We start from the raw sequence: 27,736 nt of genomic DNA on the forward strand, positions 1-27,736 counted from the left end.
TTACAATGTCTATCTAGAAGCACTTTTGAGAAGCTATGTGATCAGAAGCCAATTAAGCCTAATAGGGCAATCTACACCATCACAAAGATGAGGGGTTTCATTTAAAGGTGTTTCCCCTACTCTATGGTATTCACATGGTGACAGAATATGGTACAGTTTCATTTGTCATCTTCTTCATCCTCCTCCTCCTCCTCGTCTTCCTCGTCTTCCTCCTCTACCTTTTTCCGGGCCGCTTTAGTCACCCCCTTTGCCCCTTTGAACTTCCCTTTCGATTTATAATCTGCGACATCCTTCTCGTATTTCTCCTTCAGTTTGGCTGCCTTATTATTATAAGGTTGCTTCTCACTGTCACTCAGATTGTTCCACATTTCACCAAGCTTCTTTGCCACATCCCCAATGTATATGCCAGCACTTGTAGACTTACTTGATCTTGGGACGAAATTCTGAACAGAACAGGAAGAAGCCAGACGGTGGCCGTTTGGGTGCGTTAGGATCCTTCTTCTTGCTACCTTTCGCTGGCCAGTCGTCTTTCATTTCTCTATCATATCGTACCTTATCGGCTTTTGCCATCTCATCAAACTTGGATTTCTCTTTCCCTGACATAGTCTTCCACCTCTCGGAGCACTTTTTAGAAAACTCTGCAAAGTTAACAGGAACCTCCGGATTCTTCTTATGCTCTTCCCAGGAAGTCTGCACAAAGAAGGCATAAGCAGACATCTTGCCCTTCGGTTTCTTGGGGTCACCTTTAGCCGTGGTGAACTCTGTATTGTTCGCTAGTCTGGGCAGCGCAGGGCAGGACCTGGGGTATTCTTTAATGTGGTTGTTAGTAGTTTATAATTCTTTTGAAAACTATTTGTTCATTTCCTTTGTTGTCTGCTGGGGAATGGTTTTTTACCTTACATATTTCTGTTATTTAGATCTCTCTTACTTGTCTATATAGCTTGGATACCAAACCCACATCAGAGATACTGGATAAAAAGATGTTTTTCCCATCCTAGATACATACATTTTATTTGTGCAAAAGCTTTTCAATTCATTTCATCAAAATTAACCTATTTTAAACAAAACCAAATGGTTTAGGGGCAGCTAGGTGGCGCAGTGGATAGAGCACCGGCCCTGGAGTCAGGAGTACCTGAGTTCAAATCCGGCCTCACACACTTAACACTTACTAGCTGTGTGACCTTGGGCAAATCACTTAACCCCAATTGCCTCACTAAAAAAAAAACCAAAACAAACAAACAAAAAAACCCCAAATGGTTTAGATGAATGCTGCTTTATAATATAGTTTGAGGTGGGACAGCTAGGTAGCGCAGTGGATAAAGCACCAGCCCTGGATTCAGGAGGACCTGAATTCAAATCCAGCCTCAGACACTTGAAACTAGCTGTGTGACCCTGGGCAAGTTACTTAACCCCCATTGCCCAGCCCCCCCCAACAACAAAAATATATATGGTTTGAGGTCTGGAAAGGCTATTTTCCTTTTGTTCCTATTTTGTTTCATTATTTCCCTTGATGTCCTAGACCAGAGGTGGCAAACTCATGGCCAGCTGCATCAAAACTCCTGAGTGAAGCCAAAACAAGATTAGCAGTTAATTGGGAAATATTTAACAAAGCAAAAAAATATATACAATATAGATATTATTCATTTGCAGTTTTCTGAGTCAAGATGGAGCCCACAGAGAGCTTTCTCTATTTGAATTTGACGCCACTGTCCTGGCCTTTTCGTTCCTCCAAATGAATTATATTATGCTATTTTATCTAGCACTCTGTTGAGTGTTCTTTGGTAGAGTCATTCCTAAATATTTTATCATTTTTGTAGTTATTTTGACTAGGATTTCCCTTTCTATTATTGCCTCTGAAATTTTATTTTATATCTTAGATGTTTTCTCAGTAAGTTTGGTATGTAATACATTGGTGATGCCTAAACTCTTTGTTTCCCTGTTTCTAGTATAGCTATAACAACCTTTTTTGGGGGGGGGCAGGGCAATGAGGGTTAAGTGACTTGCCCATGGTCACACAGCTAGTAAGTGTCAAGTGTCTGTGAGAATAAAATTGGATATTAGATCATAAATCTCCCCTACTTAACTTTTCCCTAATTTATCTCCCAGACTAGTAAATGGAAGAAGCTTCTGGTTTTCTAGGTAGAGCCTTTATTGTATGGTAGTCACAAGGTGATGTTGATTAGAAGGATAGGAAAATAGAAATACAATACAAATCGTCTTAAGTCTAGGCTTAGTCTATATTCCTTATAAAAACTCACCAAACCGAAAAGGCCACCTTTGGAGCGAGAGAGACCGTCTGTGCCGCGCCATCAGGAGTCCCGCCAAGCAGGCAAAAAGGCCTACACCCGTTCTCTCCACCCCGGAAATATTTTATCTCCTGGGTTGAAGTTATGCAATGAAAAGTCTAATGGTCCTGCCTGGACCACAGCTCCTGCCTCATGGAGTTCACGTAGCCTGGTCTGTAATTCCTGTATATAGGAGGCAACAGAAGTATCACCTCCCACCAGTGATATATAAACTGGGGAAAAAGTTTTAGCTTGGATAGGAGGGTGACCAAAAAGCATTTCATAAGGAGATATATGAAGTTCTCCTCTTGGTCTACTTCGTAGATAGAATAATGCCAATGGTAGAACATCAGGCCATTTCAAATGGATTTCAGTACATAATTTGCCAATCATACTCTTAAGCTCTTTATTCATACGTTCGACTTGGCCTGAACTTTGTGGATGGTAGGGCGTTTCCAAATTTCTTTAATTCATCAACATATTCTTCAAAAGGGGAGTCATTTACTATAAAAGACTCAAACTCTTGTCTATGGTTAATCATATAAGAAGCAGCTTCTTGTCTGTGTCTGAGATGATTTCTACAGTGACCTTCTAGCTGGTCTGCTAAAGCCCTAAAAAGGCAATTTCCGTCTCCTGATACTTTACGAAGACTGAGTCCCAAAGCATTTAATTGATCAGTGGGATTATTAAATGGGAACTGCCTGTTTCCTCTGAACTCTCTTTGCTCTTTAACAGTTGCTATCGTTAGGGTTTTTACCTCTTTAGCGTCTACCTCAGGTTTATCTGAAATCTCTTTACCTATGAATGGTGTAGGCTTTACATGAGAGCAATGAATCCATGAGTCTTTTTCACCAATTTTAATGGCAGTAGGAGTTGTCAATAATACCTGAAAAGGTCCTTCCCAGGCAGCTTGAGTTCCACTGGTTCTCTGAAAATTCTTTACATGTATTTTATCTCCTGGGTTGAAGTTATGCAATGAAAAGTCTAATGGTCCTGCCTGGACCACAGCTCCTGCCTCATGGAGTTCACGTAGCCTGGTCTGTAATTCCTGTATATAGGAGGCAACAGAAGTATCACCTCCCACCATGTCTGAGGCTGGATTTGAACTCAGGTCCTAGGGGCAGTGCAGTAGATAGAGCACCGGCCCTGGATTCAGGAGCTCCTGAGACAGGGATTCTTTGCCTTTCTTTGGATTCCCAGTGTTTAGCACCTTGCTTGGCACATAGTAAGCATTTAGTAGATATTGACTGACTGATTTATTTGAGGAGTCCAGCAATCTTGGGAGAATTAGTCAGCCTTGTCATCAGGCCCTGAACATTTTATTCATTGGCTAGCAGTTTGTAATTTTTCTTCCTGCAGGGCTGCTCTGCCTCAGGACAGGGAATAGGGCAAGAACAGCCTAACTCTCTCTATATATATATACCTTGGACACTCCCTGGTCTCTGGAGCCCCCTCTAGGCTACCTAACTTTCCATACAAACTCCCTCTAACCCTGCAACTAGAAGACCATCTGAGGCCTCTGGCCCCAGACTCAAGAATATTTTTCAGTGAGAGGCTATCCATATACGTCTTGGTTTGGTGACCTAGAATTCAAATTGAGACCTTTGCTCTAGTCTATTGGATTGTCACATGGTTTGGCCCCAAATCTACCACTCTCATTGGGCTACAGGACCTGCTGTCCCAGACCCACTCCCAATTTAGTGGCCCTGTGCTCACTCTTCCTCTCTCTTGGATCTTTCTCCTGCTTCTCCGGCTTTTCCATTGATCTGACTGATTAGATCTCAGCCATCCTGACTAGGTAAGGTAAGTGTTTTAGAAAGATTTCCCAAACTGGTTGATTTCTGGATGAGGAATTAAAAAAGGGGAAAAACCTTGGTCGTAATACAATAATTAGTTACTACTAAATAGTCATTTCTCACACACATTTGTAATATTGTCTGGGAAATCCATAAACTTCTGGGTTTAGTTCCTCTTCCTTGTCCAAGCAGAGTGGAGAATGGAGTCTGGCAGTGTTTGGATAGTTTCCAGTGTTGTGAGAGGAAAAGGCATTCTTTTCCTTCTCTAGAGGTCCTCAAAGGCCAGGTGTCCTCTCATCTCTCTCCCCTCTCCCAGAATCCAGGCATCCCATCCCATCCCATTTCCCACCCATCCTAGAACAGGATACAGTCCCAGAGGAATTTGGAAAGATGTTCTGGAGGGAAGGAAACAGTCTAAAAGTGGGAATAGGGCTTCCTAAATTATTATGGAGGGATAATAATTAGACACCCTAACATTCTCAAGAATAGGGCATGAAAAAGAAATCCTTGAATGAATCAATGATAATAATAATATATATATAATAAAATGAAATCAATAATAAATAATAATTAAACCATGAATATTATTAATTAAAAAACACTAATTCTGTGGTACTAGGCTTGTCCTGGATATAAAGATGGAGTAAAACATTCTAACCTCAGAAAACTTACAATCTACTTAAAAAGGTAAAATCAGTACCTATGAAAGGATGACAATATGGACTAATTGTGAAGTGAGTAATAAAAGCCCTAACTGCTGTTGCAGGTGTTTAGAGATGGAAGAACTCCTTGGACTACTATAGTAAGGAAGAGCTTGCAGGGGGAGATGGCATATGAGCAAAGCCTTAAAGGAGGGGCAAGATTTAGATTATCAATTAACCTACTATGTAAATTGATGAGCAGAAATTCTATATTCCCATGGCTTATGGAGAGAAGCCACTCTAATGTCCATACATGCTCCAGGGCTTTTGCTGTCCCATGGAATTGAATTGCTCCTTTAGGTTTGATATAGAGAAGAGAAATATATGAGAATAACTGAGGATGGGAGATGGTAAAAGAAATTCTAATTTTAGGCTAATGGGTACATTCCTGCTCATTGTGTTTGCTCAGACAGGTCTGGGAAAATCGGAATCCTCCCTTTTGTCAGACAGGTGATATGGAGATTAATAAGTCTCTCTGACCAAGATTTGGGTGACCCAAGTCACATACTCTAATTACACATATTCATTGTAATATTCATTTACTCATTCATTGGGGTTTTTTTTGGGGGGGTTCAGGGTAATGAGGGTTAAGTGACTTGCTCAGGGTCACACAGCTGGTAAGTGTCAAGTGTCTGAGGCCGGATTTCAACTCAGGTACGCCTGAATCCAGGGCTGGTGCTTTATCCACTGTGCCACCTAACCGTCCCCTACTCATTCATTGTTTTGTTTTTTTTTAATGTATGAGGTATTTTATTTTTTCCGTTACATGTAAAGATAGTTCTCAACTTTTGTTTATACATGCTTTACAATTTCAGATTTTTCTCCCTCCCTCCCTTCCCTCCCCCCCTCCCCTAGACAGCAGGTAATCTGATATAGGTTATATCTATATATCTCTATACATATACATATAGATATATATATATATACACACACATATATATATACACATAATAACATTAATCCTATTTCTGCATTAATCCTGTTACAAGAGAAAGAATCAGAGCAGTGATGCAAAACCCCAAAATAGAAAAAAAAAACAACAGCATCCAAAACAAAAGAAATAATATGGTTCAATCAGCATCTATACTCCACAGTTCTTTCTTTCTTTTTTTTTTTCTTGGATTTGGAGATCCTCTTCTATCATGAGTTCCCTGGAACTCTTCTGTACCATTGCATTGGTGAGAAGAATACAGTCCATCACAGTAGGTCAACACTCAATGTTGATGATACTGTGTACAATGTTCTTCTGGTTCTGCTCATCTCACTCATCATCAGCTCACGTAAGACCCTCCAGGTTTCTCTGAACTCTTCCTGCTCATCATTTCTTACAGCACAATAGTATTCCATTGTATTCATATACCACAACTTGTCCAGCCATTCCCCAATTGATGGGCACCCCCTCAACTTCCAATTCCTTGCTACCACGTAAAGAGCAGCTATAAATATTTTTGTACATGTGGGTCCCTTTCCCCCTTCCATGATTTCTTTGGGCAAAAGACCTAAAAGTGGGATTGCTGGGTTAAAGGGTATGCACAGCTTTATCGCCCTTTGGGCATAATTCCAAATTGCTCTCCAGAATGGTTGGATCAGCTCACAGCTCCACCAACAATGCATTAGTGTTCCAATTTTCCCACAGCCTCTCCAACATTTATTATCTTCCTTTTTTGTCATTTTAGCCAATCTGATAGGTGTCAGGTGGTACCTCAGAGTTGTTTTAATTTGCATCTCTCTAATCATTAGCTACTCATTCATTGTTAACCAATCAGTGTTGATTGCCACCCCAAGGAACACCTGCTTTTCTTCAAAGGGCATAGAAACAGTGAGCACACTGCCATCAGGTATCTTTGGACCAAGAGAGATGGCCAAACCACTGTCCTTTTATTAATAAGTTTGCTGGCCTTATTAATTAATAAAATGATGAAATTAACCAGAAATTATGTCTCTTGAACTTTTTTAAACATCATGTGTGGGAGGACCAAAGGAAGAAAAGCTACCTGGAGAATGTGACATCTTAGTGAATGAGGACAGTATCATTCACTCAGATAAATAGCAAAGACAACTACTTCCACAGGATGGGGAGCCCAAGGGTTCAGATGACTAGGTTGCAATAGAAGTGCTCTGATCATCTGCTCAGTAACCAAAAGGATACATAATGCCCTGGAGGTGTTGGACAAGAAAGATGTCTATTTAACACAGCAAAGCTTGGAGGCATAAGGCTATGGACTGATGAAGTATGTGATGGATTATGCTTCTCAGCAAATAGAATGTAAGCATCCCCTACTTATTTATTTTTTATTTTTTTAGTGAGGCAATTGGGGTTAAGTGACTAGCCCAGGGTCACACAGCTAGTAAGTGTTAAGTGTCTGAAGCCAGATTTGAACTCAGGTACTCCTGACTCCAGGGCTGGGGCTCTATCCACTGTGCCACCTAGCTGCCCCCATCCCCTATTTATTACATGGAACTTTACAAGGAGGTGCTATACTATGGGCAGTTAGCTGGCACAATGGGTGGAGTGCTGATTTCAAATCTAGTCTCAGACATTTGTGTGACCTTGGTAGAATCACTTTACCTCTCTTCATAGAAGTTATATAAATACTAGCTATCATCATTAAAAAAATAATTTATTTTAAACATTCTTTTCTTTTTACATTTTGAATTCCAAATTCTCTCTCTCCTTATCTCTCTACTACCCAATGAGAAGGCAAGCAAAATGATATCAATTATAAATATGAGATCATGCAAAACTATCCATCTCCAGAGAGAGAACCGATGAACTGAATGTAGATTGAAGTATAATTCAGGTCCTCCTGAATCCAGGGCTGGAGCTCTATCCACTGCACCACCTAGCTGCTCCCAGCATTTGTCATTTCTGATAGGTTTGAGGTGGTACCTCAGAATTATTTTAAACTGCATTTCTCTAATCAACAATGATTTAGAGCATTTTTTCATATGAATATAGATAACTTTTCTCCTTAAAACTACCTATTCCTATCCTTTTTTTTTTTTTGGCGGGGCAATGAGGGTTAAGTGATTTGCCTAGGGTCACACAGCTAGTAAGTGTCAAATGTCTGAGGCCAGATTTGAACTCTGGTCCTCCTGACTCCAGGGCCTAGCTGCCCCTATTCCTATAATTTAACCATTTAACAACTGGGGAATGACTAATTAAAAAAAATATTACTTGTGTCTGCAATCGAAATTAGTGATAAATGAACAGGATCCTCTGGCAAGTGCAGAGAGACAGCCCCATCTGGAGCACAAGATATGGTTTCTCTAAGTTTACAAAGGAGATCCCGGGGGCAGCTAGGTGGCGCAGTGGATAGAGCACAGGCCCTGGAGTCAGGAGTACCCGAGTTCAAATGTGGCCTCAGACACTTAACACTTAGTAGCTGTGTGACCTTGGGCAAGTCACTTAACCCCAATTGCCTCACCAAAAAAACAAAACAAAGGAGATCATGACCAATAAATTTACAGGGGCATCGGGCATAAGTAAAAATGAATGGGGCAGCTAGGTGGCGCAGTGGATAGAGCACCGGCCCTGGAGTCAGGAGGACCTGAGTTCAAATCCGGCCTCAGACACTTAACACTTAACTAGCTGTGTGACCCTGGGCAAGTCACTTAACACCAATTGCCTCACAAAAAACAAAAACAAAACAAAACAAAAAAATGAATGTTCTACAGTTAAAGTCCCCATAGATACCATGCAAGGGGTTAATTCTGCCACTCTTTGGGCCTTACCTGAGACTCCTACCACATTTAAAGAGCCAATAGCATTGCATCCCGTGTCTGGTTTACACACTAAGACTGATTTAGAGACTCCTGTATCTAACAGACAATCATAATATGTGTCCCCAACTTTGAGGGTCACATGGGGTTCGTTACTCTGGGGAGGCTCTTGGATTGGTACAAGGGGGTTCAAAAATTCAGGATCTGGAAAAGTAAAGCTTTCTGTATTTATTTTCCACTCCTCCCCTGGACACCATCAGTCCTGTTTCTCCCTCTGAGGGATTCTAGAGTTACCCTGATTCTGATTCTGTCTTTCTGCACCTCCCTGATAGGGTCTACAATTATACTGATTCTGGTTGCAATAAGGCCTGTAATTATCTTGGTTATTTCCTTTCTGGTAAAAATTTCCATAATTATTCTGGTTTCTCCTGAAAAAATATTCCAGACCCTCAGTTACTGCCCGCCTGAGTTCTTGCTTTCTAATTCTACATTCTCTCCATTAGTGTCCTTGTTTTTCACAGTACTGACATACCTTAGGGGGTTTGTATTGACCTTTAAATGCCTGATCTGAAAGTGCTGGTGCCGGAATGCTTTGCTTAGTGGTATTGTCTTCATTCGCCCCAAAGAGATAGGTGGCAATTTCTTTAAGCCTTTCTACAGCCATATCTTTCCAGCCTGGACACCATGTCATAAAAAATTTATGGATTTCTGGCAATGATTGATATACAAATGTATTACGTACAATATAGGAGTCTTTTGAGTCTAGTGGGTCCAGTCTTGTAAATTGCCTAGCAGCTTCACAAAGTCTATCATAAAATCTATTAGGTTCATTAGGTTCCTGAGCGAGTTTTAAAATTTTTTGCCAGTTGTCAGATTTCTTAGAACAGGATTCCATTCCTTTCAGTAGCGTTTCCCTAGCATTTTTTAATTCTTGGAATTGCTGTGGATCGTTATAATCCCAGTTTGGCTCCTGGAGTGGCCATTCTGTGGAAGCTTCACCTGAGACTACTAAGGAATTTCCTGCTGTGACGATATCTACAGTTTCACTTGGGGATAGTATAATTTCATAAGACAAGTTACATCAGCCCAAGTGGGTTGATGTGTATTAAATATGGACATTAAATGCAAAATTACTGACTTCAGATTCTGATCAAACCTATGTATAAGTTTCTTCCATGCACTCAGATCCTTTGAACTGAATGGGCTATATGTTTTACACTGTGCTCCTCTGCGGGTATGGTCTGTAACATCCTGCAGGAGGAGCAGTTTCTGTTGATCTGATTCTAAAGACTGGTCTAAATCTGTTTCTGAACTCAGGTCAGTTCCAATAGAGGGAGCTGTTCTGGTATCCCTCTGTACACGTGGTCTACTATGGTCATATCCCTTCCTCTCTTTACAGCTTTTTTGGGAAAAAATACCACATTGCAATAATGACAATAACGAGAAAAAAAAATTATAGCCATTTGAACTATGATTATAGTAGTATAGTAAAGTTCGAATTTAGTTGTAATGCTTCCAGCAATATTGAATATGTGCTCAGTGGGAAAGATAAACTCTCCCATACCATTGTTCCAAAGATTTTTTACTGTGTTTGTGAGGAGGAAACCAGTAATGCTATGAATAAGTATTGAGCAGGCCAATAGTTTAAATCGGGACAATATGCTGTCCCAAAATATGCCAATTAGAATATACAAGGGGGGAGTCAAATATTCAATCATGGTGCAGTTTAAAATGGACTGGCTTTTCTCTGACCAGAAAGATAAATGCTAAGGTTTTTTTTAAAAGCAAGGGAGATTGCCTAAGGGGGCAGTGGGGGAGGGGCAAGAAGGTCCCCCAGATTAGTTGACTTATGGCCAAATAAGGGGGAGGGAGGGTGGGCTAAAGAAATTCACTAGGTTAATCAACTAACTCCTGGTTGACTCACCAAAACTGTGGGGACCAATTTTTAATTGGGGAGTGTTAGCTAAGCGGCTTACCACAATATTGAGGCAAGGAAGGAGACAGACAGCCTCCCTCAAAACAGAGCAGGACTTATTTTAACAAGAATGAACTTAAAAAAAACACAAACAGGATCAGTAGGATGAAGGGAAAGGAAATAAAATGGGGAAAGGGAAATTATACAACCTGAACAACACCACCACCCAGGAATCAGCTGAGAACACGCAGCAGTGTCCTGTCACCTTCCAGCTTCAAGCTAGAATGGCAAAAAAGCCTCCCTTCTTCTCAGCAGACCCTAGGCTGATCACACACAGCCCCCAGCCAATTGGCTGGCCACTCTGACAGTCACATGACTGCCCTCACTGGGTTTCCAATCATTATAATTTTGCCAGGCCCATGGTGGTGATGCAAGTGGTGATGACATGAGGTGCCAGCACCATGGTGACAGCTACAACCAGTGAGTGGAGCACCATGCCGTTTGCAGAGCCCCAGAGGCCAGTGCACGCGCCGAGGTGTTTTTTTTTTAATTCTAGTCAAAAGATGGGGTCATAAAAACCTCAAATAACAATTAATTCTTTACATTGGCTTATTGTAAGGAAATCTCTCTTTAAAGTACTATATAGAGGGCGGCTAGGTGGCGCAGTGGATAAAGCACCGGCCCTGGATTCAGGAGTACCTGAGTTCAAATCCAGCCTCAGACACTTGACACTTACTAGCTGTGTGACCCTGGGCAAGTCACTTAACCCTCATTGCCCTGCAAAAATAAAATAAAAAACATATAAAAAAAATAAATAAAATACTATATAAGGGGCAGATAGGTGGCATAGTGCATAAAGCACCTGCCCTGAATTCAGGAGAACCTGAGTTCAAATCTGGCCTCAGACACTTGACAATAACTACCTGTGTGACCCTGGGCAAGTCACTTAACCCTCATTGCCCTGCAAAATACAAAATGAAAAACAAAATAAACAAATAAACAAACAAATGAATAAATAAAGTACTATGTAAATGTAGCTTACCATAAAAATAAAAAAATAATGAACAGGATACTATCAGAAAGACCTGGAGGGACCTTCATGAGCTGATGCAAAGTGAAATCTACTGTATACAAAACAGCAGTAATATTGTGAGATGATCTGCTATGAATGGCTTGGTTATTTTCAGCAATGCAATGATCCAGGACAACTCTGAAGGTTTTATGAAAAATGCAGTCCATCCACAGACAGAGAACTGATGGTATCTGAATACAGATTGAAACCATTTTTTTTGTTAGTTACTTTATCAGAAACAAAAAAGATGATAAGCAGGATGCCATCAGAAAAACCTGGAAAGGGGCAGCTAGGTGACACAATGGATAGAGCAACAGCCCTGGATTCAGGAGGACCTGAGTTCAAATCCGACCTCAGACACTTGACACTTACTTAGCTGTGTGACCCTGGGCAAGTCATTTAACCCCAGTTGCCTCAGGGAAAAAACAACAACAACCTTGAAAGACCTACATGAACTGATGCAGAGTGAAATGCATATATACATATACAAAATAACAGCAATATTGTAAAATGATCTGCTGTGAATGACTTGGTTATTTTCAGCATTGCAATGATCCAAGATAACTCTGAAGGACATATGAAAATTGCAATCCATCTAAAAAGAAAGAACTGATGGTATCTGAAAACAGATTGAAACAAAACCAGTTTCCTCCATGTTCTGGCTTGTGCTGACAGTGAAGCTTCATTGCCTACCACTCTGGGAATAGAACCAGTATTGTCAGTGTGGCCACAAAGTTTGGACTTGAGCAGCCCTTCAGGACACTATATCCAGATATAAGGCTTAAAGGGGTATAGACACTTAGAGAAAAACACCAGAAAAAGAAGACCATTGAAATTTTTTTTAATGCACAGAAGAAAATCAGAAGGAAGCACATAGTCAGGAGAGATCTGAATGTATTGTTTAGAATTTATTATGTGTGGTTTGTTTTTTGGTTGTTGTTTTTTTTTTTTTGGTGGGGCAATGAGGGTTAAGTGACTTGCCCAAGGTCACACAGCTAGTAAGTGTCAAGTGTCTGAGGCTAGATTTGAATTCAGGTCCTCCAGAATCCAGGGCCTGTGTTTCATCCACTGTACCACCTAGCTACCCTATTATGGTGTTTTTTTTTTAAAGTCAAATGGTATGAAATATAAATTTAGGTTTACATATAGAATCTTCTTTATTTGTCCAGCTGTGTGCATGAAGATTCTCCCCCACCTTTTTTTTTGTTGTTGTTGAAATTTAAAATTTGAAAACAATTAAAATGACCCCAAACCTGGAAGCTTTACAAGGTGCCCTTTACATGCACTGCCCTTTCTACTATGGAGGGAATTAAAACAGGTTCACAAACCACTCCCATATACAACTCACTGTCTCTACTATTTCCTCCCACACAGAAACTACACATTTCTTCAAGGCAGCAAATTTCTCCTTCAGCCATTCAAGCAATTTTTGCCACTGTGTCTTAATGGTTTTCAGCATCTTCTCCCAGGCACACAGGGCCATTTCCAGTATTGTATCTCCAGTTATTGACTGAACATCATCACAAGAGTACTTGTAGCTGTTCATTTTGTCCCTCAGCTTCAGCTGATTGGAGATGGATTCCCCAGCATGAGCCTGAGGGGAAGCACAAAAAACTCAGGTTAATGGTCTCAGGACTGAATTACATAAAAAAAGAACATTGTCCCACCTACCCACTACCACCACCACCAGCCCATGATGCCCAAACTCCTTTCCTATCCTTAGGCCAGAGCTTTCTTTCTTTTTCATATTCTTTTCCTTGACAGTTTCCACAAGTCCTCTGTCAGACAGGTGGTTTCCATCACATACTCCAGACTGGGGGGTGACCATCAGACATCAGAGCACAAGAGGCTAACAGAGTCCAGGGCAAGAGACAAACATAAAAAGAATAGCAAAAGCCAATATGATAAAAGGCTAGAGTGGAGAAGGAGACATGGCAATGATGCTGGTTCACATAGGCCAGAGGCAGGAACTAGAGAGACTGGGACCCACCTGATTTCGTCTCTGATAAGTACCATCAATGGTATCCATCAAATGGTTAGTGATGTCCTCCTGAAAGAGTTGGAGAGCAGCAAGTAAGAGGCAGACAGACTCAGCCCCATTCCCCAACTCATGTTGAAAATACCTACTGAGGTGCATGAAGAAGCAGAGTGGGGTGAAGAGTGAGAGGAAGGTCATTGAACAGGATCCAGAAATCTTTAATCTCAATTTCCCTTTAATGGCAGAGAGGAGCCCTGAGTAGAGGAGCCCCTGGATGAAAGTGGGCTAACACGTTCTGGCCAATGGAAGTGCCATCCCCTGAACATGCACAGCAAGTTCTGCCTGCTGCTCTCAGTGCAAAGGGAAGAGGCTGGGAAGACTGTATCCAGGAAAGGCATGATGATGGAGAATGGAAGGGCCTGGTGAGCTGCCATGACTGTACTGAGTAGAATTCAGCCTGGCCAGGAGAATGGAGCATCTCCTCCCTTAGCTCTGCCCCACTCAGAAGTGAAGAGGTGGGGAGAATATTTGGAGAAGCTGCTTTAAATTGGAGCCCAGTCTCTCCCCACCCCCTCTCCTACTAACAGATTGTGTATTGAGGGGAGAGTTTGTGCCCTGGGGTGGAGGGATGGGTTAGGACTTCTAGTCTTACTCTATCTTCTCAGTAATTATCCTTTTATAAAAGCTAATTGGTTTTTGGGCAGCTAGGTGACGCTGTGGATAAAGTACTGGCCTTGGATTCAGGAGGACCTGATTTCAAATCCAGCCTCAGACACTTGACACTTACTAGCTGTGTGACCCTGGGCAAGTCACTTAACCCTCATTGCCCTACAAAAACAAAAAACATTAAAAACTAATTGATTTTAATTAGCTCAGTGATACTGGGTGCTGATCACTGGAGGTTATCAACAATATAATGGATGATTGTTACTGGTGAGAATACACAAGAATAGGGGATCAATTCAATGGTATTAGACAGCTTCCTACAACCACTCAAAGGTGCTCCTAGAATCCTGAAGCGGGGGCCTTACCCTTGTTTTGGAATCCTGACCAGGTGATGTTTAAATAACTTCAGCAAACAGGGTAGGACATGACAAGATAGAAGGGGAAAGGACTGAGCTTGGAAATCTGGGCTTACCTGCTCCTGATGGGCTAAATCAATAATATCTTCCCTGTCTATTGAATCACCAACCTGTTTGGAGAAAAATGTCATTGATCCTTAGCTTCTGCAGCCTCCTCACATCTTTCCTCTAACCAGCCCTCCCCCATCCCTACCTAATGTATGATATGATTATGGATTTGAGTCAGATTAAACTCTGAGGATGGGGTCTGGAAGGTACCCAGCCCTGCCCCAGTATAGTTTGTTTAGAAGTTTATTGCTTGTCAAATTCTCACTGTCTCCTTTAAGTTTTATTGCCAATTAACAGTATTTTTACTTCTGCTCAGTCTCCCCACTTGTCAGCTACATATTAATTTTGTCTGCAATCCATCATGTGTCAGAACCCCAGTCAGTGGGTCAGGGAGTTTGCCCACCAATTCAATACTCAGGACTCAAGAAGAAAGGACGGGACTCGGCACAGGATGCAGCCATTGAGTTGAGACCAGATGTTAAGTGACATTGTCTCTTTTTCTCAGAGCAGAATCCCCTTGGCCCTGGGGTCCCAACAATGGATTATTCTTTTCTTCCCAACATAACCAAAGATAAATTTTAACCCTGTCATCCTTATCTTTAGAGACAGGGGCCTGGAGAGGGGAGTCAGTGGGAACTGTGAGATGTGAAACATCTGACTCTCACTCCCCTGTTTCCTTTTCCTTTGGTTTGACCTTGTTCCCCCTCCCCTTTTCCCCCTTGTTCCTGGAACACGTATGCATGTCTCCATACATTGATCACGAGCTGAACACGCACCCTGGGTGAGACAGGATTGGATGTTAGATTGTGAGCTCATCCACCCTAGGTGTACGTGGGGACAGTCCTTTTCAAGATTACTATAAAAGCCTAGAGGATTGGGCATATCTTTGCAAGACTTCAATGTGTAATTGGGTTTTGCCCGTCCTCATGAGGATGTAATAAATCTGTCTCTGCTTGACTTGGTGGTCTCCTCGAGTTATTTGGGTAAACTGAGGCAGTTTGCTCCATACACTAATAACATGCAGGTGCCAACTAGGAGACTGAATTCCTCCTCCTATCTCTAATTCATTGAAATGGTGTAGGGAAAGTCTCTCCATACTGAGTTTTCATTGTCTATCTATAAAGATGGAAATGTCATGGGGCACAGAGCACCCCAGAATTTCTCTGGGGCACACCAAGGAATCTTCTCCTTGAGAAACTAAACCAGAGGACAGATAACGCCTAGAGAGATAAGATGAACCAAATCGGACTGAGCTAGCTTGGGATTCCAACCCTTCATTCTGGTCTCCTTTACCCTGGGGAGATAAGTTTGGGTGTGGCTGCGGCCTTTGTGTTCTGAAGAGGGATCCTTAGCCACCCCTCACCCAATTCCTCTAGTCACTACCAGTGGAGGATGGTCCTCCACTCCTCACCCAATTCCCCCAGTTACCACCAGTGGGGGATGGTCCTTTCTCACTAAAGGAACTTTTCACGGGCAGATGGTCCACCCCCATCAGTCCTCTATAAAAGTACCTTCCAGTCTCCTGTTCGAGGAGATTGGTACCTCTGAGCCATGTGCTTTATGCCAATCTCCCCATGAAAGTCCAAGGATTTCTTTTATGGTTTCCCTCCTCCCACCCTTCTCTTCCCTTGCTCCTAAATAAACTATCACCTTATTCTAACTATGTTTTGTGTGCAAGAGGGTGTAATTCTTTAAAGAGGAATTCCTAAGAACTCCAACCCCATACCCCATTTCCCACCATTACAGAAATAATAATCATCAGTGTTGTGAAGCATTGATGAGATCATGAATGAAATTGCTCTGAAAAGTCTCAATCCCTGCCTAAGAAGCAGGTATTATTATTGTTGTTGTTATGCCAGGGATCACCTTTACCCCAAATCCTAACCATCCCAATACCTCTAGGAGGTCTAAGGAATCCAGATGTCTAACTATGGGTCCAGGGCTCAGGGCTAGAGATTGAAACCTACCTCATTTTCCATACAACTAATGTTATCTATGAAATTGTCCGTTTTCTTTTTCTGTGAAAAGAAAAGCAAACCCAGAAGTTAGGGTGGGGTTGGGCACAGGTAGATCCCAGACATCCTCTTCAACCTAGGAAACTTGAGAGTAGGGGAAGGAGACAGTGGGAGAGGGAGGAATGAGATCTCACCCAGGCCCTGTAATAGATTTGCTTTCTCCTATTATATAAGTTCCCTTTGCCCTATTGGGCCTGTTTCTCCAACTATAAGATGAGATGGTAAAAGCTGATGATCTCTCCTTCTCCCTCTAAATCAATGATCCTATGAGGATGCAAGATGATCTCTAAGATACTCTCCCCCTATGAAGTGCCATGGTTATTTATTCTGATTTTCCCTTGATCAAGAACTGGAGGTTCTATAAGGGCATATGTTTCCCTTACCATTAAATACTTGAATTCTTCAAATGATGAAATCGTTTGCTGTGGAGTAAAGAGTCTGATTAAATTTCCTTCCCAGTCTCTCTCCTACAGTAAAATATAGTAAGGGTAATATAGCTTCCCTTTCCAACCACCCTTCACCCCCAATCCCAGAGCATGCTCAAAATTGCCCTTTTATTCCACATGTGTTAGTTGGGGTAGGGGAGACTACATCCAACCTTGTGGGAAATCTCAGAGTATAAGCCTCTCAGGGACCTGAAGTAGTCCCATATGGTCTCCCCATACCCTAAACTATGAATGGCACCACTTATAGTGCTGCAAGAGGAGAGGTGGCCCCTTGCTACAATTGCCATTTTTACTGCTCACAGCAATATTAGTTACTGATGCTTATCTAGTGATTTCTTGTTTCATAGACACATTCTCAAATGACATAATATATATGAAACAGTTCGTTAAACAGAATGTATATGAAACAGTCTGTTAAACAGAATGTCAGTTAGGCTTACTATTCTTTTTACCCAACAAACTTCCTCTTTTCTTTGGTCTCCAGAACCACCTTTCCTCTCAGAACCCCAAATGACAGGCCAGGAGGAGGGGTGACTGATGCTTATGGGGACGGGGAGAGGGTGTGAGGCAAGTGGGATATAGAGCAGCCCCTTCTTTCAGCCATGGGGACCCCAGAGATGATCCCTCCCACCTGCCCTCACTTTTAGCCTTCCCCACTCTAGCTGGGTCCCTGGGCTTACCTTCCCATAGCGCATGGTGACCTGAGTATAAGGGACTGAGATGTGTGATGGAATGAGCAGGGTCTATGGGAAGAAGAGACTGATTTAGTAAATAAGGACAGGGGTTACTCTTGATTTCTCTTAGGGGTGTTATGGTACCTGAAAGAAAAAAACTCAGAAACAGTTTCTAGTCAAGAGATTATTGACTTGCAAAGCAGGGGAAATGGACACAGACAAATAATTCTGAATACAACTTAACTGGATCTTCTTAGAAGGCTTCTTTTATACATGGAAGCAACAAGACCAAAGGACATACTTCCTCTATTCTGGCTGGCTACACTAACTAGGTACAGGAATCTGTGCACGGGAATACAAGAAAACAAACTAACAGCATAATAACCAAACACTTATTATAACACATAAATGGCATATGGTTCAGATAATTAACTGAAGCAAAGAAATGTCTAATACAAAGGAATGAATAAAATGTACAGGGTCTTTCTTCCATTAGACTTTCCCAGCAAGCTACAGTGGCCCTGTGCTTCCTTGAAACCAAGATCCACAGAGAAATGCAAATTAAAACAACTCTAAGGTATCACTCACACCTATCAGAGTAGCAAATATGACAAAAACAGAAAATATTGGATGTTGGAGGGGATGTGGGAAAGCTGGGACACTAATCCACTGTTGGTGGAGTTGTGAAAAGATCCAACCATTCTGGAGAGCAATTTGGAACTATGCCCAAAAGGCTACAGAATTGTGCATACCATTTGATCCAGCAATACCACTGCTGGGTTTATATCCCAAAGACATAACCAAAAAAAGAAAAAGATCTATTTGTACAAAAATATTTATAGTAGCACTTTTGGTGGTGGCTAAAAATTGGAAATCAAAGGAATGTCCATCAGTTGGGGCATGGCTAAACAAACTGTGGTATATGATGGTGATGGAATATTACTGCGCTATAAGAAATGACAAGCAGGATGACTTTAGAAAGGCCTGGAAAGACATGTACGAAATGGTGTATAGTGAAGTGAGCAGAAGCAAGAGGACATTGTGCAAAGTTCCAAAGTCAGCCATATTGTTTGATGAAGAACTGTGAATGATTTCTTTTCTCAGCAATACAATGATCCAAGACAATCCCAAAGGACTATTGATGAAACATACTATCCACCTCCAAAGAAAGCACTGATATTGATGGAACACAGACTAAAGCATGCTATTTTTCATTTTCTTTCATTTTCCCTTTTAATCGTTTTCTTGTACAGAATGATAAATATGGTAATAATTTGCATAATCAGACATGTATAACCCATACCTGATTGCTTGCTGCCTCAGTGGGAGGAGGGGAGGGAAGGAAGAACGGATAAAATTTGGAACCCAAAACTATAAATAAAAATGATTAATACATTAAAAAAAAGAAAAGAAACCAAGATCCAATAACTGAGATTCAAAGATTTTGAAACTCTGTTTCATGGCCATCTCCAGACTCCTTCTGGGAGTCACCAGACTTGGGAGCATTGTCCCCTCCTCACCATCCCACCATACCTTAGCCCACCCCAGTCCTCAGCTCCTTTTTCCTCCCTCCTCCCTGTGACTGCTTCCAGACTGATCTCTGTCCTATGCCCCACAGATTCCCCTTTCTGCCTCTCTTTGCTCTTTCTTCTCTTCCTGCCTCTTCAACCATCCCCTTTAGCACTGTTTTAGCCCACTCTCTGGAAATGTCCCCAGTCTCTCCTCTCACCTCTTCCAGCTGTGAGCTCCTGAGTCACTCTCAGAGAAGAGTCTGAGTGGAGGAAAGGCACTTGCTTAATAAACTGGAGAAGGGGAAGGGCAATAGGTGTAGCTTTAGTTAAAGATCAAAGTTGCTATCCTTGGGGCAGCCAAGTGACACTGTGGATAGAGTTCTGGACCAGGGGTCAGGAAGACCTGACTTCACAACTGGCCTCAAATACTTGACAGTTATGTGACCCTGGGCAAGTCACTTATCCTCTGCCTCAGTTTCCTCAACTTCAAAATGGGGATAAAAAAGGCATCCACCTCCCAGTGTTGTAGTGGGCATCAAATAAGATCACATTAGTTGGGGGCAGCTAGGTGGCGCAGTGGATAAAGCACCGGCCCTGGATTAAGGAGGACCTGAGTTCAAATCTGGTCTCAGACACTTGACACTTACTAGCTGTGTGACCTTGGGCGAGTCACTTAACCCTCATTGTCTAGCAAAAAAAACCCCAAAAACCACCAAAAAAAAAAAAAAGGTCACATTAGTTAAGTGCCCAACTCAAAGGAGATGCTGTTTAAATGCTCATTTATTATTATTATTTTATATTATTATATTACTATTAAAATAATTACCATTTCTACCTACATTTAACTCTCTGCTATCTGTACCTTTTGTCTAATAATTGTACATTTTGTGCTGTAATCAATGGAAAAGCCAGAGTTCTACATCAACTTCATCTTATATCCATTTGTACAATTACGCATATAAAGAAGTTCTGGGGTGGGCCAAGCAATACTTGACAAATCACATGATTTCTTCTCAACTAGAAGAAAATGAAAATGCTTAGTTCACCCTCCAGTATACTCATTCGAGTTGTTCCCAGCCCCCAAACAGTTCCAATCTTTTGTTATTAGGGTTTTCTTGGCAAAGATACTGGAGTAGTTTGCCATTTCCTTCCCCAACTGATTTTACAGATGAAGAAACTGAGGCAAACAGGGTTTGCTAGTAAGTACCTGAGACTGTATTTGAATTTGCATTTTCCTGACTCCAGACCTGGCTCTCTATCCACTGTAACACCCAGCTGCCTAACCACAATTTTATACCTTCTTTAAAGACAAACATGTCCCCCAAACACAACATTCAGAGCATTAACTGATCATGGATAAAGATCTGGGTTAAGTCAGGATATCTGGGTTCTCATCATGTATACTTCTGCAAAGTCAGCCATTGGTGCTGAGTCACTTTGAGTAACCTCATGTGAGATATGGTTATTAATAACCATTATCTTGGAGAGTTTCAGAGGCTCTCTCCCCTTCTTCTAAATTCCTCATTTTAGGAGGTGTTGTAAAATGAGAACACTAATACATTAGGGATTTTTTTGGGGGTTAAATCATAAAAGTATTTTATTATTTCTATTTACATGTAGTGATAGTTTTCAACATTTGTTTTTTGTTTTTGTTTTTTTTTTGCAGGGCAATGGGGGTTAAGTGACTTGCCCAGGGCCACACAGCTAGTAAGTTTCAAGTGTCTGAGTCCAAATTTGAACTCGGTGCTTTATCCACTGTGCCACCTAACCGCCCCTAACATTTGTTTTTATAAGAGTTCTAGTTCCAATTTTTTTCCCCTCCTTCTGTTCCCTCTCCCCTTCCCAAATCAGTAAGCAATCTGATATAGGTTATATATGTACAATCCCATTAAACATATTTCTGAATTAGTCATGTTATGAAAGAAGAATCAGAACAAAAGGGGAAAACCTCAAAAAAGAAAAAACAGTAGAAACAGTATGGTTCAATCTGCATCTACATTTCATAGTTCTTTTTTCTGTATATGGAGAGCGTTTTCCATCATGAGTCCTTTAGAATTATCTTAGACCATTGTATTGCTGAGAAGAGTTAAGTCTATCACAGTTGATCATCACACAATGTTGTTGATACTGCATACAATGTTCTCCTGGTTCTGCTCCTCTCAGTCAGCATCAATTCATGTAAGTCCTTCCAGGTTTCTCTGAACTCTGCCTGCTCATTGTTTTTTACAGCACAATAGTATTCCATTACATTCACATACCACAACTTGTTTAGCCATTCCCCAATTGATGGGCATCCCCTCGGTTTCCAATTCTTTGCCACCACAAAAAGAGCAGCTACAAATATTTTTGAACATTTGTGTCCTTTTCCCTTTTTTATGATCTCTTTGGGATAAAGACCTTATAGTGGTATTGCTGGGTCAAAGGGTATGCACAGTTTTATAAGCCCTTTGGTCATAGTTCCAAATTGCTCTCCAGAATAGTTGGATCAGTTCAGAGTTCCACCAACAACACTAATGCATAATGACCTATCACACCAAATACTTTAGCCCTTACGTGGAAGTTGTTTACTTCATTCTATAAATAGCAGCATGGGAATTTTAAAGGGGAAAGGTGCTAGTCCAGGATGGGACACCAGCAGTTTCCAATTGTCCCATTGCCCTGATGTACTAAATAAAATCCTTTTAGTCTATTTTCTTGAGTTTGCCTCATTGATCAGGACGAGGGACAAAAGAAGAGTTATTTTAATATACCCACATTATTAACTATGTGACCTTGAACAAGTCCTTTTCCTTTCTTAGCCTTATTTTCTACCCTGTAGGAAAACAGGATGGGGCAGCTAGGTAGTGAAATGGGTAGAGTACTGGGCTTGGAGTCAAGAAGACCCATCATCCTGAGTTCAAATCTGGGCTCAGACACATACTAGCTGTGTGACTCTGGGTAAGTCACTTAACCTTGTTAGTCTACAATTCCTCATAAGTACAATGAGCCAGAGAAGGAAATGGCAAACCACTATACCATCTTTGCCAATTGTGAGGAATATCATTCCAATGACTTCTGGAACTCAGCATTGGTGATGTGTCAAAGGCTCATTTATTGTCATTCTCGAGAGAATGGACCACCCCTTGTCCAATTGATGGGTGACTACAAAATGGAGATTTGCAGGCCTTTTTATCTCCTAGTTCCTAACCTGAATGCTCCCTCCCCTTTTCCACCATTGTTTAGATTACTCAAGGGTTACAATCTATGGCAAAAACTAACTAATCGGAATGCAGTATTTCTTAGCCAATGGGGGAGGTGATACAGGGACAATTCTTCAATTCCTCCTTATATGGCCACAGCTCAGGAGCAGATCTAATTGTGGCGAGCCCAGGGTTTCCCTGAATCATGTGATTTTATTTCCCAGAGTGGGGAGGGAGAGGAGAAGCAGACCTTTTTCCTCAAAAGAGTCCAGATTGAGAAGAGACCAATCCCCATTTCCTCACACCAAGGAAACCCCAAATGGGGTTTCCAAAACAACAACAAGAAAGACGCAGTGTCCCCAAGTTGATGGGCCCAGATGACACCTATTTAGCACAGCCCTGATTGACTGAACAGTGCCCTGGAATGAATATGAAGGACTATCACATTCAAAATATTGAATGTATTGGGGCGGCTAGGTGGTACAGTGGATAAAGCACCGGCCTTGGATTCAGGAGGACCTGAATTCAAATCCGGCCTCAGACACTTGACACTTACTAGCTGTGTGACCCTGGGCAAGTCACTTAACCCCAATTGCCTCACCAAAAAAACAAACAAAAAAACCCCCAAAATATTGAATGTATCTCCTCTCCGGTCTACTAAATGTAACTCTCTACCACAGGAGGTTTTATCATTTACCCTTGCACATAATTCTATTATAGAACATTGTAAACTGTCAATTATTGTATTTTGCCTGTCTCCTACAAAAAACCAAAAACAAATAAGAGAACATAATGTCTCCTACAGGAGAAAACCAGATCAGAGAAATTATTTTTTATAATGTCTCCTACAGAAAAACCAGATCAGAGAAATTATATATTTTTATAATTTCTCCTACAGGAAAAACCAGATCAGAGACAGACAGGAAAAAAACATAGTACCAGTTAATTTTGTCCCAAGAAGAAGCAAGCAAGACTCAAGCAGAGACCCTTCCAAAGGAAGAGTTCTCAGACTCCCCCTTTCTGAGGGTATATAAAATTTCTTTGCTCATTGATTATAGAGTAATGTTGGTTTTATTAGCATTATACAAATTAACCTAAAGCAAATACTATAACAGGCAACTTAAAAACACAGGAAGGGTTTACCAAGGACAAGGATTCTAGATATTAGATAAGGAGAATAATAAGATCTATTTACTCTCTTGGGGAAAGGGTTACAGACAACCTAAAATCTGAGATCTAAGACCCCAGCTCTAAATAGGGGTTATCAGATAATCTAAGATCAATAGTACCTAAAAGGGTTAACAGAGAAATTAGGGTTTGTGTTCTTATCAACAGTACTGTAACCAAGAGGGTTTGTGCCTATCAACCAATACCATCAACAGGAACAGTAACCAGGGACTATTAACCATTAATAGCCATTAATATTCCTAGATGACAGGACACCTAGAAACCAGACCTTCTTCTTCTTGTTCTTCTTGTTCTTCTTATTGTTGTTGTTGTTGTTGTTGTTCTTCTTCTTCTTCCTCTTCTTCCTCTCCTTCTTCCTCTTCCTCTTCTTCCTCTCCTTCTTCCTCTTCTTCTTCTTCTTCCTCCTTCTCTTCTTCTTCTCTCTCTCTCTCTCTCTCTCTCTCTCCCTTAAAGAAACCAGATCTTAAGTAAAGAGATAACAAAAACACAGAGACCCTCTGGATCTGACAAAAGAGGTGGGGAGAATATTCCCTGTCTCTCCCCACCCCCCCTCCTACTAACAGACTGTGTCTTGAGGGGAGAGTCTGTGCCCTGGGGTGGAGGGATGGCTTAGGACTTCTAGTCTTACTCTATCTTCTCAGTAAATATCCTTTTATAAAAGCTAATTGATTTTAATTAGCTCAGTGATACTGGGTGCTGATCACTGGAGGTTACCCACAATATAAGGAAGGAAGCTGCTAACCTTAATGGGTGATTGTTACTGCTGAGAATAGCCAAGAACAGGGGATCAACTCAGTGGCATTAGACAGCTACCTACAACCACTCAAAGGTGCTCCCAGAATCCTAAAGGGGAGCAGTACCCTTGTTTGGGGATCCTGACCAGCTGATGTGTAAATAGCTTGGGAGAATAAGTCCAGAGCTTCAGCAAAACAGGGTAAGACATGACAAGATAGAAGGGGAAAGGACTGAGCTTGGCAATCTGGGCTTACCTGCTCCTGATAGGCTAAATTATGAATATCTTCTAGGTCTATTGAATCTCCATCCTGTTTGGAGAAAAAATGTCATTGATCCTTAGCTTCTGCAGCCTCCTCACATCTTTCCTCTAACCAGCCCTTCTCCATTCCTCTCTAATAACATGCAGGTGCCAACCAGGAGACTGAATTCCTCCTCCTATCTCTAATTCAATGAAATGGCTTAGGGAAAGTCTCTCCATAATGAGTTTTCATTTTCCATCTCTAAGGATGGAATTAATTAATTAATAATTATCACTGCTGTGAAGCACTGATGAGATCATGAATGGAATTGCTCTGAAAAGTTTCAAGGCCTCCCTAAGAATAAGGTGGTGGTGGTGGTGGTGTAGCTGCTACTGTTGTTATGCCAGGGATCGCCTTTTCCCCAAATCCCAACCATCCTAATACCTCTAGGGAAGGCTAAGGAATCCAAACGATGGGCCCAGCACTCAGGGCTAGAGATGGAAACCTACCTGACTTACCACATGTTTAATGCGATCTATGTAACAGTCTGTTCTCTGGTGCTGTGGAAAAAAAAGGGGGGGGGTGAGGTGGGGAACAGGTAGATCCTGGACCTCCTCTCCAGCTAACATCCAAAGTCTCCCTGCTTACATAGGACATGAGAGTAGGGGAAGGGGACTGTGGGAGAGAGAGGAATGAGATCTCACCCAGGCCCTGGAAGAGATTTGCTTTCTCACATTAGGTTAGTTTCCTCTTCCCTGTTGGGCCTGTATCCCCAACTATAAAATGAGGTGGTAGAAGCTGATGATCTCTCCTTCTCCCTCTAAATCAATGATCCTATGAGGATCCCAGATGATCCCTATGGTACTCTTCCCCTGTGAGGTGCCATGGTTATTTATTCTGATTTTCCCTTGATCAAGAACTGGAGGTTCTATAAGGGCATATGTTTCCCTTACCATTAAATCCTTGAAATCTTCAAATGATGAAATCGTTTGCTGTGGAGTAAAGAGTCTGATTAAGTTTCCTTCCCAGTCTCTGTCCTAGTAAAATATAGTAAGGGTGACATAGCCTCCCTTTCCAACCACCCTGCACCCCCAATGCCAGAGCATGCTCAAAATTGCCCTCTTATTCCACGTGTGGAATTTGGTGGGGAGGAGCCTACATTAAACCACGTGGGACATCTCAGAGTATGAGCTTCTCAGGGACCAGAAGCAGCACCCCAAAGGGTCCATATGGTCTCCCCCACCCCACACCATGTGGTACCACTTACAGTGCTCCCCTTTTACAACAATCACTTTTATTGTTCAGGACAGTAATAGTCGCTGATGATTATCTACTCATTTCTTATTTCATAGACACAGTCTCTTTTTTTCCTTTTCTTTTCTTTTTTTTTTGGTGAGGCAATTGGGGTTAAGTGACTTGCCCAGGGTCACACAGCTAGTAAGTGTCAAGTGTCTGAGGCCGGATTTGAACTCAGGTTCTCCTGAATCCAGGGCCAGTGCTCTATCCACTGGGCCACCTAGCTGCCCCCATAGGCACAGTCTCAAATGACATAATGTATATGAAACACTTTGTTAACCCTACAAATGTCAGTTAGGCTTACTATTCTTTTTACCCAACAAACATTCATGAATACCTCCTCTCTCCTTTGGTCCCCAGTCCCACCTTTCCTCTCAGAACCCCAAATGACAGGGCAAGGTCAGGGATGACTGATGCTTTGGGGGACAGGGTGAGTGTATAAGGCAAGTGGGATATAGAGCAGCCACTTTTCACAGCCATGGGGACCCCAGAGATAATCCCTCCCTCCTGCCCTCATTTTTAGCCTTCCCCACTCTAGCTAGGTCCCTGGGCTTACCTTCCCATAGCACATGGTGGTCCTGAGTGTAAGGCACTGAGATGTGTGAGGAAATGAGCAGGGTCTATGGGAAGAAGAGACTGATCTGGGTTATAAGGAGAGGGGTTACTCTTGATTTCTCTTAGGGGTATTATGGTACCAGAAAGAAAAAACTCAAAAACATATTTTCTAGTCAAGAGATTTTTGACTTGCAAAGCAGGGGAGATAGACACAAAGAAATCTGAATAAAACTCAACTAGATCTTCTTAGAAGGTTTCTTTCTTATTTACACGAAAGCAACAAGACCAAAAGAAATGCTTTCTCTATTCTGTCTGACTGCACGAACCAGGTACAGGAATCTGTGCATGGGAATACAAGAAAGCAAACTAACAGCATAATCCCCATCCACTTATTATAACGCATAAGTGGCATATGGTTCAGACAAGTAACGGAAGCAAAGAAATGTCTATCAGAAAAGGAGGAATAAAAGGTACAACGTCTTTTTTCTGCTAGACTTGGTCTTGCATTGCTCTTACTACACAAGCCACAATGGCCTGTGCTTCCTTGAAACCAAGATCCAATAACTGAGATTCAAAGATTTTGAAACTGTTTCATGGCCATCTCCAGACTCCTTCTGGGAGTCACCAGACTTGGAAGCAATGTCCCCTCCGCACCATCCCCACCCCATACCTTGGCCCACCCTCAGCTCCTTTTTCCTCCCTCCTCCCTGTGACAGCTTTCAGGCTGATCTCTGTCCTATCCCTCACAGATTCCCCTTTCTGCCTCTCTTTGCTCTTTCTTCTCTTCCTGCCTCTTCAACCATCCCCTTTAGCACTGTTTTAGCCCACTCTCTGGAAATGTCCCCAGTCTCTCCTCTCACCTCTTCCAGCTGTGGGCTCCTGGGTCCCTCTCAGAGAAGAGTGTGTGGGGAGGAAAGTCTCTTGCTATAAAAGAGGAAAAGGGGGGGTTGGAGGGGGTGGAGTTTACTTAGAAATAAAAGTTGCTATCCTAGGTGGAGCAGTGGATAAAGCACTGGCCTTGGATTCAGGAGGACCTGAGTTCAAATCCAGCCTCAGACACTTGACACTTACTAGCTGTGTGACCCTGGGCAAGTCACTTAACCCTCATTGCCCTGCCAAAAAAAAACAAAAAAAAGTTGCTATCCTTAGGGTAGTCAAGTGACACTGTGGATAGAGTGCTGGTCCTGGGGTCAGGAAGACCCGACTTCACAAGATCTGGCCTCAAATACTTGCCAGCTATGTGACCCTGGGCAAGTCACTTGACCTCTGTTTGCCTCAGTTTCTTCAACTTCAACAAT

The 27,736-nt window shown here is 41.9% G+C and overlaps 1 long non-coding RNA gene and 1 pseudogene across 3 annotated transcripts; both read right to left on the reverse strand.

Annotated features, from left to right (window-relative positions):
* Window positions 1-155: 155 nt before the first annotated feature.
* Window positions 156-9,120, reverse strand: LOC122752858 (annotated as a pseudogene).
* A 14,887-nt stretch (window positions 9,121-24,007) lies between these two features.
* Window positions 24,008-27,381, reverse strand: LOC122735282. Of its 3 annotated transcripts, none has more exons than XR_006354116.1 (6): window positions 27,299-27,381; window positions 26,440-26,503; window positions 25,541-25,579; window positions 25,097-25,147; window positions 24,603-24,656; window positions 24,008-24,059 (listed from the first exon to the last, which is right to left on the reverse strand). It is a non-coding gene; the product is annotated as an uncharacterized LOC122735282 (long non-coding RNA). The 3 variants fall into 3 exon arrangements; XR_006354118.1 differs by having other exon boundaries at window positions 24,009-24,059; window positions 25,106-25,147; XR_006354117.1 differs by lacking the exon at window positions 24,008-24,059 and having other exon boundaries at window positions 24,602-24,656.
* Between the last annotated feature and the right edge of the window lie 355 nt (window positions 27,382-27,736).

The sequence above is a fragment of the Dromiciops gliroides genome, chromosome 1 (assembly GCF_019393635.1).
Source record: "Dromiciops gliroides isolate mDroGli1 chromosome 1, mDroGli1.pri, whole genome shotgun sequence".
Lineage (NCBI taxonomy): Eukaryota > Metazoa > Chordata > Mammalia > Microbiotheria > Microbiotheriidae > Dromiciops > Dromiciops gliroides.